This window comes from Hyperolius riggenbachi, chromosome 8 (assembly GCF_040937935.1).
Source record: "Hyperolius riggenbachi isolate aHypRig1 chromosome 8, aHypRig1.pri, whole genome shotgun sequence".
In the NCBI taxonomy this organism is placed as follows: Eukaryota; Metazoa; Chordata; class Amphibia; order Anura; family Hyperoliidae; genus Hyperolius; species Hyperolius riggenbachi.
In genome coordinates this window covers 182,478,307-182,490,884 of record NC_090653.1, presented here as the reverse complement: position 1 = coordinate 182,490,884, position 12,578 = coordinate 182,478,307, and positions in this window count along the sequence as shown.

The following is a 12,578-nucleotide window of genomic DNA, read 5'->3' as shown; positions in this document are numbered from 1 at the left end:
GTACCCCCGCCTTTAAAAGTGGATTCCAGACGCTTTTCAAAACTGAAATTCCCAACAAAACAGTCTGACTGATAATTCATGATGACCGGGACAGCCCGGCAAGACCGAATTCCAGAATCAGTCCCCACAAGACTGGACCCATCAGAACCAGAACCTACAGAACCATGCCCATCAGTACTACAAGCCCCAGTGTGACACCCATCAGAACCATGATTTCCAGAAGAAAGCCCTCCGAAATTCCCTGAGCGATACCCACCGCCTTCCAGGAACCGTTCAGAAACGCCAAAGCCTTTGCAATGCCCACCGGTACTGTCTTTACCAAGACAAAACCCACTGTTGAACCAGTCCAAGGCACCAGGACAAGTTTTCTCAGAGACCTCCCAGAACACCTTGAAGCTCCAAAGAGATCCCCATAGGTCAGAATGCCCCTTAGGCTCACATGGAGAACTATCAAGAACCCCTATGGAACCTAGGGCAATTCCCGAGTCAGGGCCACAAGGACAAACATCAATATCAGGGCTTTCAGGGACCAGAACCATCTCTGGGCATGCAGGCAGACTGGCAACATCAGAACGTGTTCCCACTAAGGAAGCATCAGAGCACGCTAACACCTTAGACACACTTGGGTATTCTGGCACACAAAGAACATCTGGGCACACCGGCACAAGAGAAACCTCTGGGCATGTCAAGGAACTGTGAGCCTCAGGGTCAGCCAAGACAGGACCAAAACCAGGACTGGCCAAAAAAAAATCATCATGACTAAACTTCGCAACTACTGGACTTTTACACGAGAATGCTGGATCAGACTTAGATGTCGCTGATTCCAGCAAAGTCAGTAACAAATCAGATTCAGGGGCACTAACAAGACAGGACAAATCTTCTGATGTATGCACTGAACCAGATAGGGACTCCACAACTACCTCTGGACTGGACAGAGACTCATTTAATACACTGGATTGGAGCTCATGAGGCGCTGCAGAACAAGTCAGTATTGCAGCAGCCCCCACTGGACTAGGCAAAACTGAGGAATTCCCTGGACAGGAAGGGGACTCTGGAACCTCTGCCACAGCGGCCAGAGAACCAGAATCTTTCAGGATACAGGGCTGGGTTTCAGGAACACTCATCAGACCGGACTGAAATTCTGAGATTTCTATTATTTTGACCAGAGAATCAGAATTATCCATGTTACAGGGCAAGACTTCTGAAACATTCAGAGGACAGGGCTGGAGTTCCTCGGCTGTTACAACACTGGAGAGGGACTCAACATTGGTTAAATCAGACTGTGTACAGGGCAAGGTATCTAACACACTTGCTGACGAGGACAATATTTCAATGGCTTCTGCTTTGCTGGACAGAAATTCATCAAGTTTTATTAGAGCAGACTGTAATTCCAAAACAGCTGCTAGACAAGTGAATATTACTGCAACACCAACTGAGGTAAGTAGTGCCTCAGACCCTTCTGCTAGAGGGTTTGAAATATCCAAAGTACTGGGTGAAGCATAAGACTCTGCGACCACAGCTTCACTGGACAGGATCACTGAACAGTCCATATTGCAGGGCAAAACCATGGAAGCACCTGCTGGACAGCATAATGACTCTGTGACCTGAGTTTCATTGGAGAGATCTACTGCACAATTCATGGTACAGGGCAAATTTATTGGAAAATTTTCTGAACAAGGTAATAATTCTGCGATTTCAGGTTCACATAGCAGATGCTCTGAGCTATTCACGAAACTAGAGCGAGGTGTAGAAACAGGAAGATCAAGACACAATGTTTGCGCATCTGAATCACCATTCATTTGTAAAATTGGAAAATTCAGATGCTGGGGTTCTGAGGATTCTAGACAGGATTGCTGGGACTCGGAAACTGATGTAGTGCATCTATTGGCATCTGCTGGATCAGACAGGAGTTGAACTTTATTAACACAGGTAATTTCTGCAGAAGTGTTTGCAGAGACAGGCAAGATTTTTCTGGTGTCTGTTTCACTAAACAAAGAGTCATGAGTACTGGCTAGGCTGGACTCGGAAGTCAGCAGGACCTCTGAATTCTCTGCTGAGAAATTTGCGCAGGGCAAGGTTAAGAATGTATCAGTGGCTTCTGTTTTACTGGGAAGTAACACTGAGTTATCCATGGTACAGGGTGGAATTGCAGGAACTTCAATTTCACACAAAAAGAGCTCCGAATCACCTGCTGAATCAGCCAAAGGTGCTGAAGCAGGCGGGTCAGAACGCCAAATTTGCGAATTCGGAGTCACATAAAAATCATCCAAAATCAGTTCCCACACATCAATCAAGGGAGCCACACAGTCATACCTACACACACCAGCCTCTATTAGGTTATAGGCTGACTTAATGCATGCGTTCAATACCATTTCACTTTTTGCACTGTAAAATTGACAAAATGAACTTGAATCATTCTTCCATTCACAGACCAGGGCTTCCATCTCTCCCCTCTCGAATGGAGGATCCCATGCATACTTAACAGCGAAACATTTAGGCTGATCACAGTCTGCAGATATGATTGTGGCAGGCACATGTATAGGGTTAATTAGCAGGTGATTGGCAGATTCCTTATTCTTAAGAATCTCCAATACCTGTAGCAAGTCTTGAACTGTAGTGTATGCAAACTTCCCTTGGTTCACAAATAAGTTGATTTGTTCAATACTCTGTAATATCTCATCATAATCATACTCAGATAATTCTTTTAAACAAAAATCTTTATTTTCCCTAGCCAGGGAGGAAAGTTCATTAGTAGTTTCATAAGTCCATTTAACTCCCCTGAAAGACAATTGCATTTCATTATCTGTTAATGGCAGAATCTCATTATAGGTCTCAGTCGCTAAGGATAACGATTCTGCAGATTGGACACGTTTCTTAGAACGTTTGCGTTTTGCCTTTGACCTTGCGGTTTTTGGTGATTTATTCAAAGCTGCAGGAAAATTATCAGTAACACTTTCTGCTTGCTGCTCATTCTTGCAAGCAATTGAAGGAGCAGCTGATTGGCCTGCTGCCAGGAGTTCATTAAGAGGAAAAGGCAATGGATCTATGCGCAACCAGTTATGGATCACAAACGCTAGAAATTCCAGCGGTCTTTCTTTCAAATCGGAATGATTGAGAACATCAAATGCCCACTGGAATAATTCCCCTTTAAACAAAATATAACTTAGTTGGAGTGCCCAGGTTGAAACAGGAGTCGCTTGGAGATCAGGATTGGTCAGGAACCTGGCACATTCAGAGAAAAACTCATTTTCTGTTTCAGAGCTAAGTTCTTCAAATTTCTTAAAGGAACAGGAACCATAATTAACAGTGTCATACTTTCTGGGAATCCCCCCCACAATGGGGATTGGTAATGGGGTTTTCATAATGTAACGCTGACTAAGACTGGAGTAATACAGGGAACAGGACTCAGAAGGATTCGCTATCTCTTCGCAGAGATGAACGCAATCCACAAACAGTAACAGAACAGGATTCAGAAGGATTCGTTATCTCTTCGCAGAGATGAACGCAATCCACAAACAGTAACAGAACAGGATTCAGAAGGATTCGTTATCTCTTCGCAGAGATGAACGCAATCCACAAACAGAACCAGGAGCAGGGTAACTACCTCAGCACGGGTGGTCACGGTACGCGCAACCTACCAAAACGTGCTGGAAAGCTGACTAACTGCACACAGGATATAAACAGTTCGTGTACGTATACATCAGCGACACTGATGTATCACGTAACACAAATACAAGGAAAATAATAAACGTGCTGGTATGCATATTTATTGGCAATGAACCAATATATGATGCAAAGACCAGCAAAGTATCTTTATAACAAGAAACACGATCGGGGGCTAAAGCGACAGCAAGACTGGCTTAAGCTGAAGCTATGAAAACCCATGGAAACCCTGCAGGAAGCAGATCTTTATACTGAGGTCATCCAATGGGAGCAGACATGCAGATTCCCACACAGGTGAATGATAATCAGTCACAAGCTGACAGCAGGGAAAAACAGACAAAGCTATACAGCTTGCATGGAAAAAGATCAGAACTGCCTGAGCTGCAGCACTACTTCCAGCAATAGCTGCTGCAGCAGCGATCATTACAATAACCTTACTTGATTTGTTTAAGCAGCTGCAGGTCTGCACACTCCCAGCAGATTAGGGAAGAGGGAGGGTGCGTGATGATGTAATCACAGGAAGTAGTGGCGGGGCCATATTGAAAAGGGGCATAGCATACAGTGTTGCCAACTCATCCCTTTAATTACTGACATATATGAATTATACAGGTTTTGGGGCTAGGTAGATGCAGTTAAGGCACTGATTATGTGCAAATTGCACCAGAACCCGTATAACTTAGATGTGTCAGTAATTAAAGGGATGAGTTGGCAACACTGATAGCATAGGAAGGCAATGTATTTTGCCAGTCCTATGCTGGATTCATAGAAAAGATAGGACCAGGAGTTGATGTATTAAATTATTTGGCCACTAGATGGCGATGGGACTCATTGCTAGTGTACTGGATTTCTGTTCTCATAGTGACAGATTTTGACAGTTAATTGGTGAAAAACAAAATATATATTAAAATACATTGGCGCAATAGTGGATTATTTAGATAAATATCTCATAGTTAGTGGTATAATAGTGATTAGATGAATTAAATTATATAGGAATCTTTGCATTAAACACGATTATACAATAAGACTACATTGTTTTGTGGTATATATCTCTCTGATTAGCACATATATAATGCTCAGGATGTGTATATAATAGTTTATGTGTCACTCTCAAAATCATATGAGTGATGTCATAAGGATAAGATATTTTTATTTTTTATTTTCTATATTTTCCACACGATCAAGGTGGAAATCGACCCTCTCGACCTCACCACACACACAGCCACACCCGCCAGCACCACCTCCCAACCTAGGTTCCCATCCCAGGTCCCCTCCCCCACCTCACATGCCCCATCCCAGTCACCACACAACACCCCCACTGACACTTCTACACAGTCCACCATGCTGTCTGCTCGACCCAAAGCAAACAGCACTATCCCGGATTATTTTTCCGCTGCCCAGGCCCCACGAGGGGATACCAGCTCCACCTCTATCCCCACCTCATCCCAATCCGATTCTGACACACCATCTTTTTTAGAGTTACCTTCCCTTCTAACCAAAGATCCTCCCCTGCGACTTTTGATCTCGAGCCCAACGCCACAATACCATGTCACACACCACACAGCTCCGAGAGCCACAAAACGACCAGTATCCAGTCCCAAAAATGGGGTAGAAGGGGCGGCAAAAAGAAGGGACACAACAGGGAACAAGCACAACTAAAGCTATCCCCCCTACCCTTCAATATAAGTCTATATTTAATCTATCTTCCCACTGTCTGACGCCAATAGAAACTAAAGTCCTAAATAGACGCCAATAGAAACTAAAGTCCTACCAAAACATCAAACCTTTTTGAATTATTTGTTGATCTGAACGCTTTTGTGAGGAAACTTACACTAAGAAGATATTTCATCATGAAAGATTTTAAAAATATATATATTTTAATATTGTTTATACATTGCTATATATCTGTGTTTTATATCATATCATTCCTATGGGCGCATGGCTAATTTTAGAATACTATCCACTATGTTCCTAGTTCTTTTTAATTGATGATGTATACATTATCATCAATTGAAACCCCCCCCCTCCTTTTTTTTTTTTTCTTGTTCTGTATATAATGTATATATTTTTCCACATATATATTTATATATATTATATATTTATCGTTCATCCAGAAGGTGCATAATAATAATGGTATTGTGCATTACGGCAAATGAAGCTTAGACTAAACCATCAAGTTTGCCCTTAGATATGAGACACAGTAGTGTGTTCTCTTTGAAGTGTGTGTGCGTGCGCATAAATATGCGTTTGCATATGCACAGCATAGAATCAACTATTAGGGCATGGATAAATCTGCCAAATTAAATCATGTTATCCTATTTATTCATTTATATATGTACTCTGACCGCTATTATTTTTATAATTTTTTATGAAATGTGTATATGTATGTATATTGAGGAACTCTTCCTGCTGTTCTAGGCACTGTATTGGCCTGAGGAAGCGGGCTCAGACCCGCGAAACGCGTTGCCTGTGCTCAAATAAATTTTTTTTGTAAGTTTACAGAGATTTCGTCATTGAGGTAAGATGCCTCATTTTTCTTTTTCGTTTTTAAACTGGTTTTAAAAGCTTTTATTCAAATCAGGTCTGAGTGCTGCAGGTCACTGGAAAAGAGACCTGTCTTCACTTTGCAAGTTTCAGACTTGCTCTGCTGCTGAGGAATTTGCATACACTTGTCATGCAAATTGCCTAGCTGCCTCCTTTGATGGCTTGCAGTATAAATACCTTGTGCTCCCAGAATTCCTTGCTGGTCATGATGGTTTGTTCCTTCTAACACCTGGAGTGTCAGCCTTTGTGTAAGGATCCGCTCAGCTGGCTGCACAGGCAGACAGCTGTTTGACCATTCCTTGTGTCTGAGGGATGCAGGTCTCTGGATAAGAGACCTAGCTTTGTCTTGCAAGTTCCAGGCCTGTTCTGCTGCTGAGGGATTTGCATACATTGGTTATGCAAATCACCTACCTGCCTCCTGTGATGACTGGCACTATAAAAAGCTATGTTTCCCAGAGTCCTTTGCTGGTCATTCCTTCTGGGTTTGTTGAAACACTCCTAGAGTGTCAGCCATGCTATTTCTTGTCGAAGTTATCTTAGAGTAATTCCTGGGACTGCACTAGGCAGCTTCTCTAGTGCAGTTAGATTGCATATCTGTTTTGTCTGACTGTTGCGATTGTACTGTCCCAGCGGTGGTCGACAGGAAATCGTTCTGTTTGTCTGGGTGCTAACCGGGGCAGCGGTTGCTACCGGTAGTCCCTTCTGATCTGTCTTGCTTGGATCGCACTAGTCTTACGCTAGCACTGTGGATCCTTCTGTTCTGTTTTCCTGGATCGCACTAGCCTCTAGCGGTAGTGCTGTGGATCCTTCTGATCTGTCTTGCTTGGATTGCACTAGTCTTGCGCTAGCGCTGTGGATCCTTCTGTTCTGTTTTCCTGGATCGCACTAGCCTCTAGCGGTAGTGCTGTGGATCCTCCTGATCTGTCTTGCTTGGATCACACTAGTCTTGCGCTAGCGCTGTGGATCCTTCTGTTCTGTTTTCCTGGATCGCACTAGCCTCTAGCGGTAGTGCTGTGGATCCTTCTGATCTGTCTTGACTGGATCGCACTCGCTCTGATGGAAAGAGCAGTGGAGCTTTCCTCTCGTATTCCTGTTTTCCGTTTGTCTGTCTTGTCTGATACGAACGCTTGCTGTAGGCTCGGTGAGGTAACCGCTAAGCAAGCGCTCATGTTCTTTGTTTCGTGTTTGTCTGTCGGTGGTTAGTTAGGTGTGCATGTCTCTGTTGTGCTTAACACGTGGAGACCGTGATGTAAACGCGTTCGCTGTTGCGAATGAGTGCGGTGTTCGCGTTTAGTTAGCGTTTGTTATTTTTGTTGTTTTCTCATTGTTGTTTGCTGTGCCTTTGCTTCTCTCGTGCCCTGTCCTTTTTCTGTCTGGTGTCTCTTGGCAATCGCCATTCTCTGTGATTGCGTTCTTGCTTTGGTTTCTGCTGATGTGTGTTCACCATCGCTGGGTCGCGACTAGATTGGTGGATACACATTCATCCTATATCTGTGCTCTTTCTCTCTAAGGGCGTGTCTTAGATCTGTACAATCCCCATCTGGCATCTGTGGCCGTGCAGCGATTGTGCTCGTCTGCACTCCACAACGCCATCTGCCGGTGGGAATTGCCTTCTGCTGGTGCATTGCACCTAGCCTGGGTTCCCTTAATTATATGCTTGTGGGGGTTTTTCGTTGTGTCAGTGCGCATCTTGTGCGCTGACCACGAAAACGATTCCGCATTCGTTACACTTTGCTATTGTTTGCTAAGATTATCTTAGAGTAATTTCTTGGGGCTGCACTAGGCATCCCTTCTAGTGCAGTCAGGTTGTATTATCTGTTTTGCCTTGTACCCTCTCTCTGTTGCGATTGTCTTGTCACCAGCGGTGGTCGACAGGAAATCGTTCTGTCTGTTTGGGAGTGTAGGACAGAGCTGCGGTTGCTACTGGCTGCTCCGTCTATCTGTTTGTTTGGATCTCATCCACTCTAGCATTATCAGCGGTGGTTCCTTCTGTGCTCTGTCTGGGAGTGTAGGCCAGAGCTGTGCTTGCTACTGGCTACTCCTTCTGTCTGTCTTGTCTGATAGGAACGCTTGCTGTAGGCTCGGTGAGCAAGCGTTCGCATTCTCTATTTCGTGTTTGTGTTCATTGGTTAGTTAGGGTGGCACGCTTATCACTGGGCGCCTAACGCGCGGTGATCGTGTCTTAAACGCGTTCGCTGTTGCAAATGAGTGCAGTGTTTCGTTTAGCTAGCGTTTGTTGTTTTCTTTGACGTTCTGATCATTGTTGTTTGCTGTGTCTTTCCTGCTACACTTGTGCTCTGTCTAATTCGGTCTTGTGTCATTGTTGGCGGTCGCCACTCTTGCGATTGCGTTCCCGCTTCATTTCCGTCGTTGTGTGTTCACCGTCGCTGGGTGGCGACTGGATTGGTGGACACACATACATTCTGTCTCTGTGCTTATTCAGTCTTGTGTCGCTGTTAGCAATTGTCATCTCTTGCGATTGCGTTCTCACTTGGTTTCCGCTGTTGTGTGTTCACCATCGCTGTGTGGCGACTAGATTGGTGGACATACATACATTCCATCTCTGTGCTTATTCTGTCTTGTGTCACTGTTAGCAATCGCCATCTCTTGCGATTACTTTCCCACTTGGTCTTCACTGTTGTGTGTTCACCGTCGCTGGGTGGCAACTAGATTGGTGGACACACATACATTCTGTCTCTGTGCTCTCTCTCTTTAAGGGCTATCTTGCCCTGCATTGCTTCCCCTCGTACAATTCCTCCTATCTGGCATCTGTGGCAGTACAGAGGGGTTGTTCCTCTGTTCTCCACAGCTCCATCTGCCGGCAGGAATTCCCCTCTACAGGTGCATTGCACCGCAGCTGGGTTCTGTTATTTAGACGTTTGTGGAGAATTTCCGTAGTGTCGGCGTGCATCTTGTGCGCTGACCACGGAAATAGTTCCGCAATCGTTACAGTATGACCAGCCAAACCGAAATTCCCAGTGTAGAGGGAATTTCCGATTTGTACGATTTTGTCGAATATGGTTCTTGTATCTTTAAGAGGTTTAAGATACTGAACTCTGAAACCAGAGATGACTTTATATTAGAGTGTTCCAGATTCTTGGCAAATCCTGAATTCCAGGCAACCAAAATTTCCACTTGGAGTGCTCAGATTGCTTACAATCTTCTCCAAGGAGATCTGTTTGTGTGGGCTGCTGAGTATGCCAGACACAGGAATCTGAGACATAACCCTCGCAGATTTCTTGCTCACTTGTTTTCTCGTAAGCTTGGAATTCCCATGCCATGCTATTTCTATGAGTTTTTTCCTGCAGTGCAAGATGCTGATCAGATTGGTTTATGCAACACCTCTCAGTCATTACCATATACTAATGAGTTGCTGGTTGTAGCCCAGTCTGTTAATTCAGTAATTCCCTGTAGATCTATTCAGCTCCAAAGTTCTTTTTCATCTGATCAGCTGCAATCCAATGCTGTGGGGATGAACAGGAAAGAATCTAGGAAGGTTTCCCAGCGGAAAAATTCGTTGCCCATAGCAACTACAAATAAATAAATTATTTTTGTAAAGTCTGAAATGTGGAAAACACTTGAATGTAATGAATCCAGAGAGACTTCTCAGTCTCATGTTTTCTTGCCCCAAGCTAAAGCATATGTGGATCCTATGATAGGCAAAATTATTCAGTATATTAAAGGTGTAAGAAAATCTATGCATGTTCCTGATCCCAACCCATATGAGTCTTACCTTGATACAGGGTTGTTTGAGCCTCCATTTGCTTCATGGGAGATTGGGGCTTTGATTGAGGAGTTTGAGATTGATTGGAAGGCGTTTTGCGATTTTTACATTGCAGAAAGCGAAGAGATTCTTAATGCTTGTGTTAATTCTGTGTACACTTTGATTGATTCTGATGAGTGTGACGAATGTTTTGTGGATCCGGTGATTTGTGTGTGGCAAATGATTTTGGATGAATTGCACACACACCAACCAATTGACTCCAATAAAGAGACACCATTATCGGATGATTGTTCCTGCCTTTCTGGGGTAAAGCAAGTGAGTTCAGACATTGTGCGATCTGAAATGAATGGGTGTACTACTGTTGACGCCTGTGTGAATTCTGAAAGATTCTCTCCTGTTTCTGTGGAATGTGAATTTGTGCGATCTAATGCCTGTTTCTCAGGCGTTTCTGCAGATTATGATCAACATAAATGTGTCAGTTTTGTCAAAGATATGTGGGATCCCTTGTCATTTAAGAACAGATCTTTTTCTCCCAGTAATTTTTCAAGATCTTCCATCTATGATCCTGCTATGGGGAAAATTCCTAAACTATGCAGCCTCAAAATTAATGTTAATATGACTAATAAAGTTTCTCCTATTGGTGTCACAACTTCTTCTGCAAATAAATCTATGTCTCACTCTGTTCACACCTGTAAAGGCACGTTGCCTGATGACAGTTGTTTCAGTGTTTCTGTCCTGAACACTTTGCAGTGTGGTCCACAGATTGCGGAGGTTTGCGCTTTGGAAGCGTCAGTTTCACAACCTAAAGTGATCTTGGATTCGCAAATTTTGCGTTCTGACTCCTGGGCTTCGACATTGTTAGCCGAGTCTAAGGGTGAGACAGCGCTTTGGTTTTGCGAATCTGATACTGGGGAATCTTTGCCTTGTCCAGAGAAGGTCTCTGTGAGCCTGCCCTGTACCATGAATAAAACTATGATGTCCATTCGCACTGACATTTGTGAGTCCCTTTCTTGCTCTGAAGATAGTACTGACTCTCCACCCTGTACTTTGGATGAGTCAATATTGCCTTGCATAAAATCTCCTGCAGTGACCCTAGAGGGTCGTCTAGGTATTGATACTATTCTCACCTGTTTTTCTGCTATTTTGGAATTGCAGTCTAGTTTGACTGCTATGCAGAATTCTGCGTGCAGTGAGACTAGAGTTAGGGAGTCAGTGTGTGTTCCAGTAGATATTCCTGTGCATCCTGTTCATGAAGATGAAACTCGGTCTCAGCGGATTGTAGAACCATCCCTGGGACATTTGCTCTGTCTGCAAAATGTATTTGATGTTTTGCCCTGTAACATGGCTAGTTCAGAATCCTTGATTTCTTTGTCAGAAAACTTGGGAAACGATGCTCCTGGTCTCTGAGTTCCTTACAAAGGGTGCAGAACTTTTAGGAGGTGCCTCCTGCCCCGCAGGGCCATTTGAGGTTTTGCCTACTTCAGTAGGCATTGCGGCTATACTGACTACCTTTGCAGCTCTTGTGGAGCTCCAGTCATGCGTAGTCAATGATGAGTTCTGGTTGGATACAATTACAGTCATAGAGACTTCTAAGTCTGAGTCCAAGTCTGCTTTTGAAAGACCAGTTCTTGTGACCACTACTCGTGATGATTCTTTGCCCGGTCCTGGTTTTGGTCTTGTCGTGTCGGACTCTGAGGTTGGCAGTTCCTCGACATGTCCTGAGGTTTCTCGTGCTAGTGTACCCCGATGTGCTCTGTGACCCAGAAAGCCCAAGTGTGTCTCGGTTACCAGCATACCCAGATGCTTCCTCGGTGGAGACAGGTTCTGATATTGCCTGCCTGCTTGCATGCCCAGAAGTGGTCCCTGAAAGCCCTGATCTTGATGGTTGTCCTGGTAATCCTGAATCCGGAATTATTTTTGGACGGTCCCTGGAAGGTAGTGGGTATTACTCGGAGGGTGTCGATGGGTTCTTCTCTGGCATTCACAGTTCTGATGGGTATTACGCTGAGACTCATAGTACTGATGGGCATGTTTCGGTGGCTTCTGCTTCTGACGAGGTCGGTTTCGGGAGGATTGACTCTGGAATTGGGCCTGGTCGGGCTGTCCCGACCTTCATGAGTCTTCAGTCAGAGTTTTTATGAAAACATCAGTTTTGAGAGACGTCTGGAAGCCGTCTCTAGAGGAAGGGGGAGGGGGGGTACTGTAATGATCCGCTCAGCTGTCTGCACAGGCAGACAGCTGATTGACCATTCCTTAGGTCTGAGTGCTGCAGGTCTCTGGACTTGCTCTGCTGCTGAAGAATTTGCATACACTTGTCATGCAAATTGTCTAGCTGCCTCCTTTGATGGCTTGCAGTATAAATACCGTGTGCTCCCAGAATTCCTTGCTGGTCATGATGGTTTGTTCCTGCTAACACCTGGAGTGTCAGCCTTTGCTATTGTTTGCTAAGATTATCAAGAGTAATTCCTTGGGACTGCACTGGGCATCCCTTCTAGTGCAGTCAGGTTGTATTATCTGTTTTGCCTTGTACTCTCTCTCTGTTGCAATTGTCTTGTCACCAGCGGTGGTCGACAGGAAATCGTTCTGTCTGTTTGGGAGTGTAGGCCAGAGCTGCGGTTGCTACTGGCTGCTCCGTCTATCTGTTTGTTTG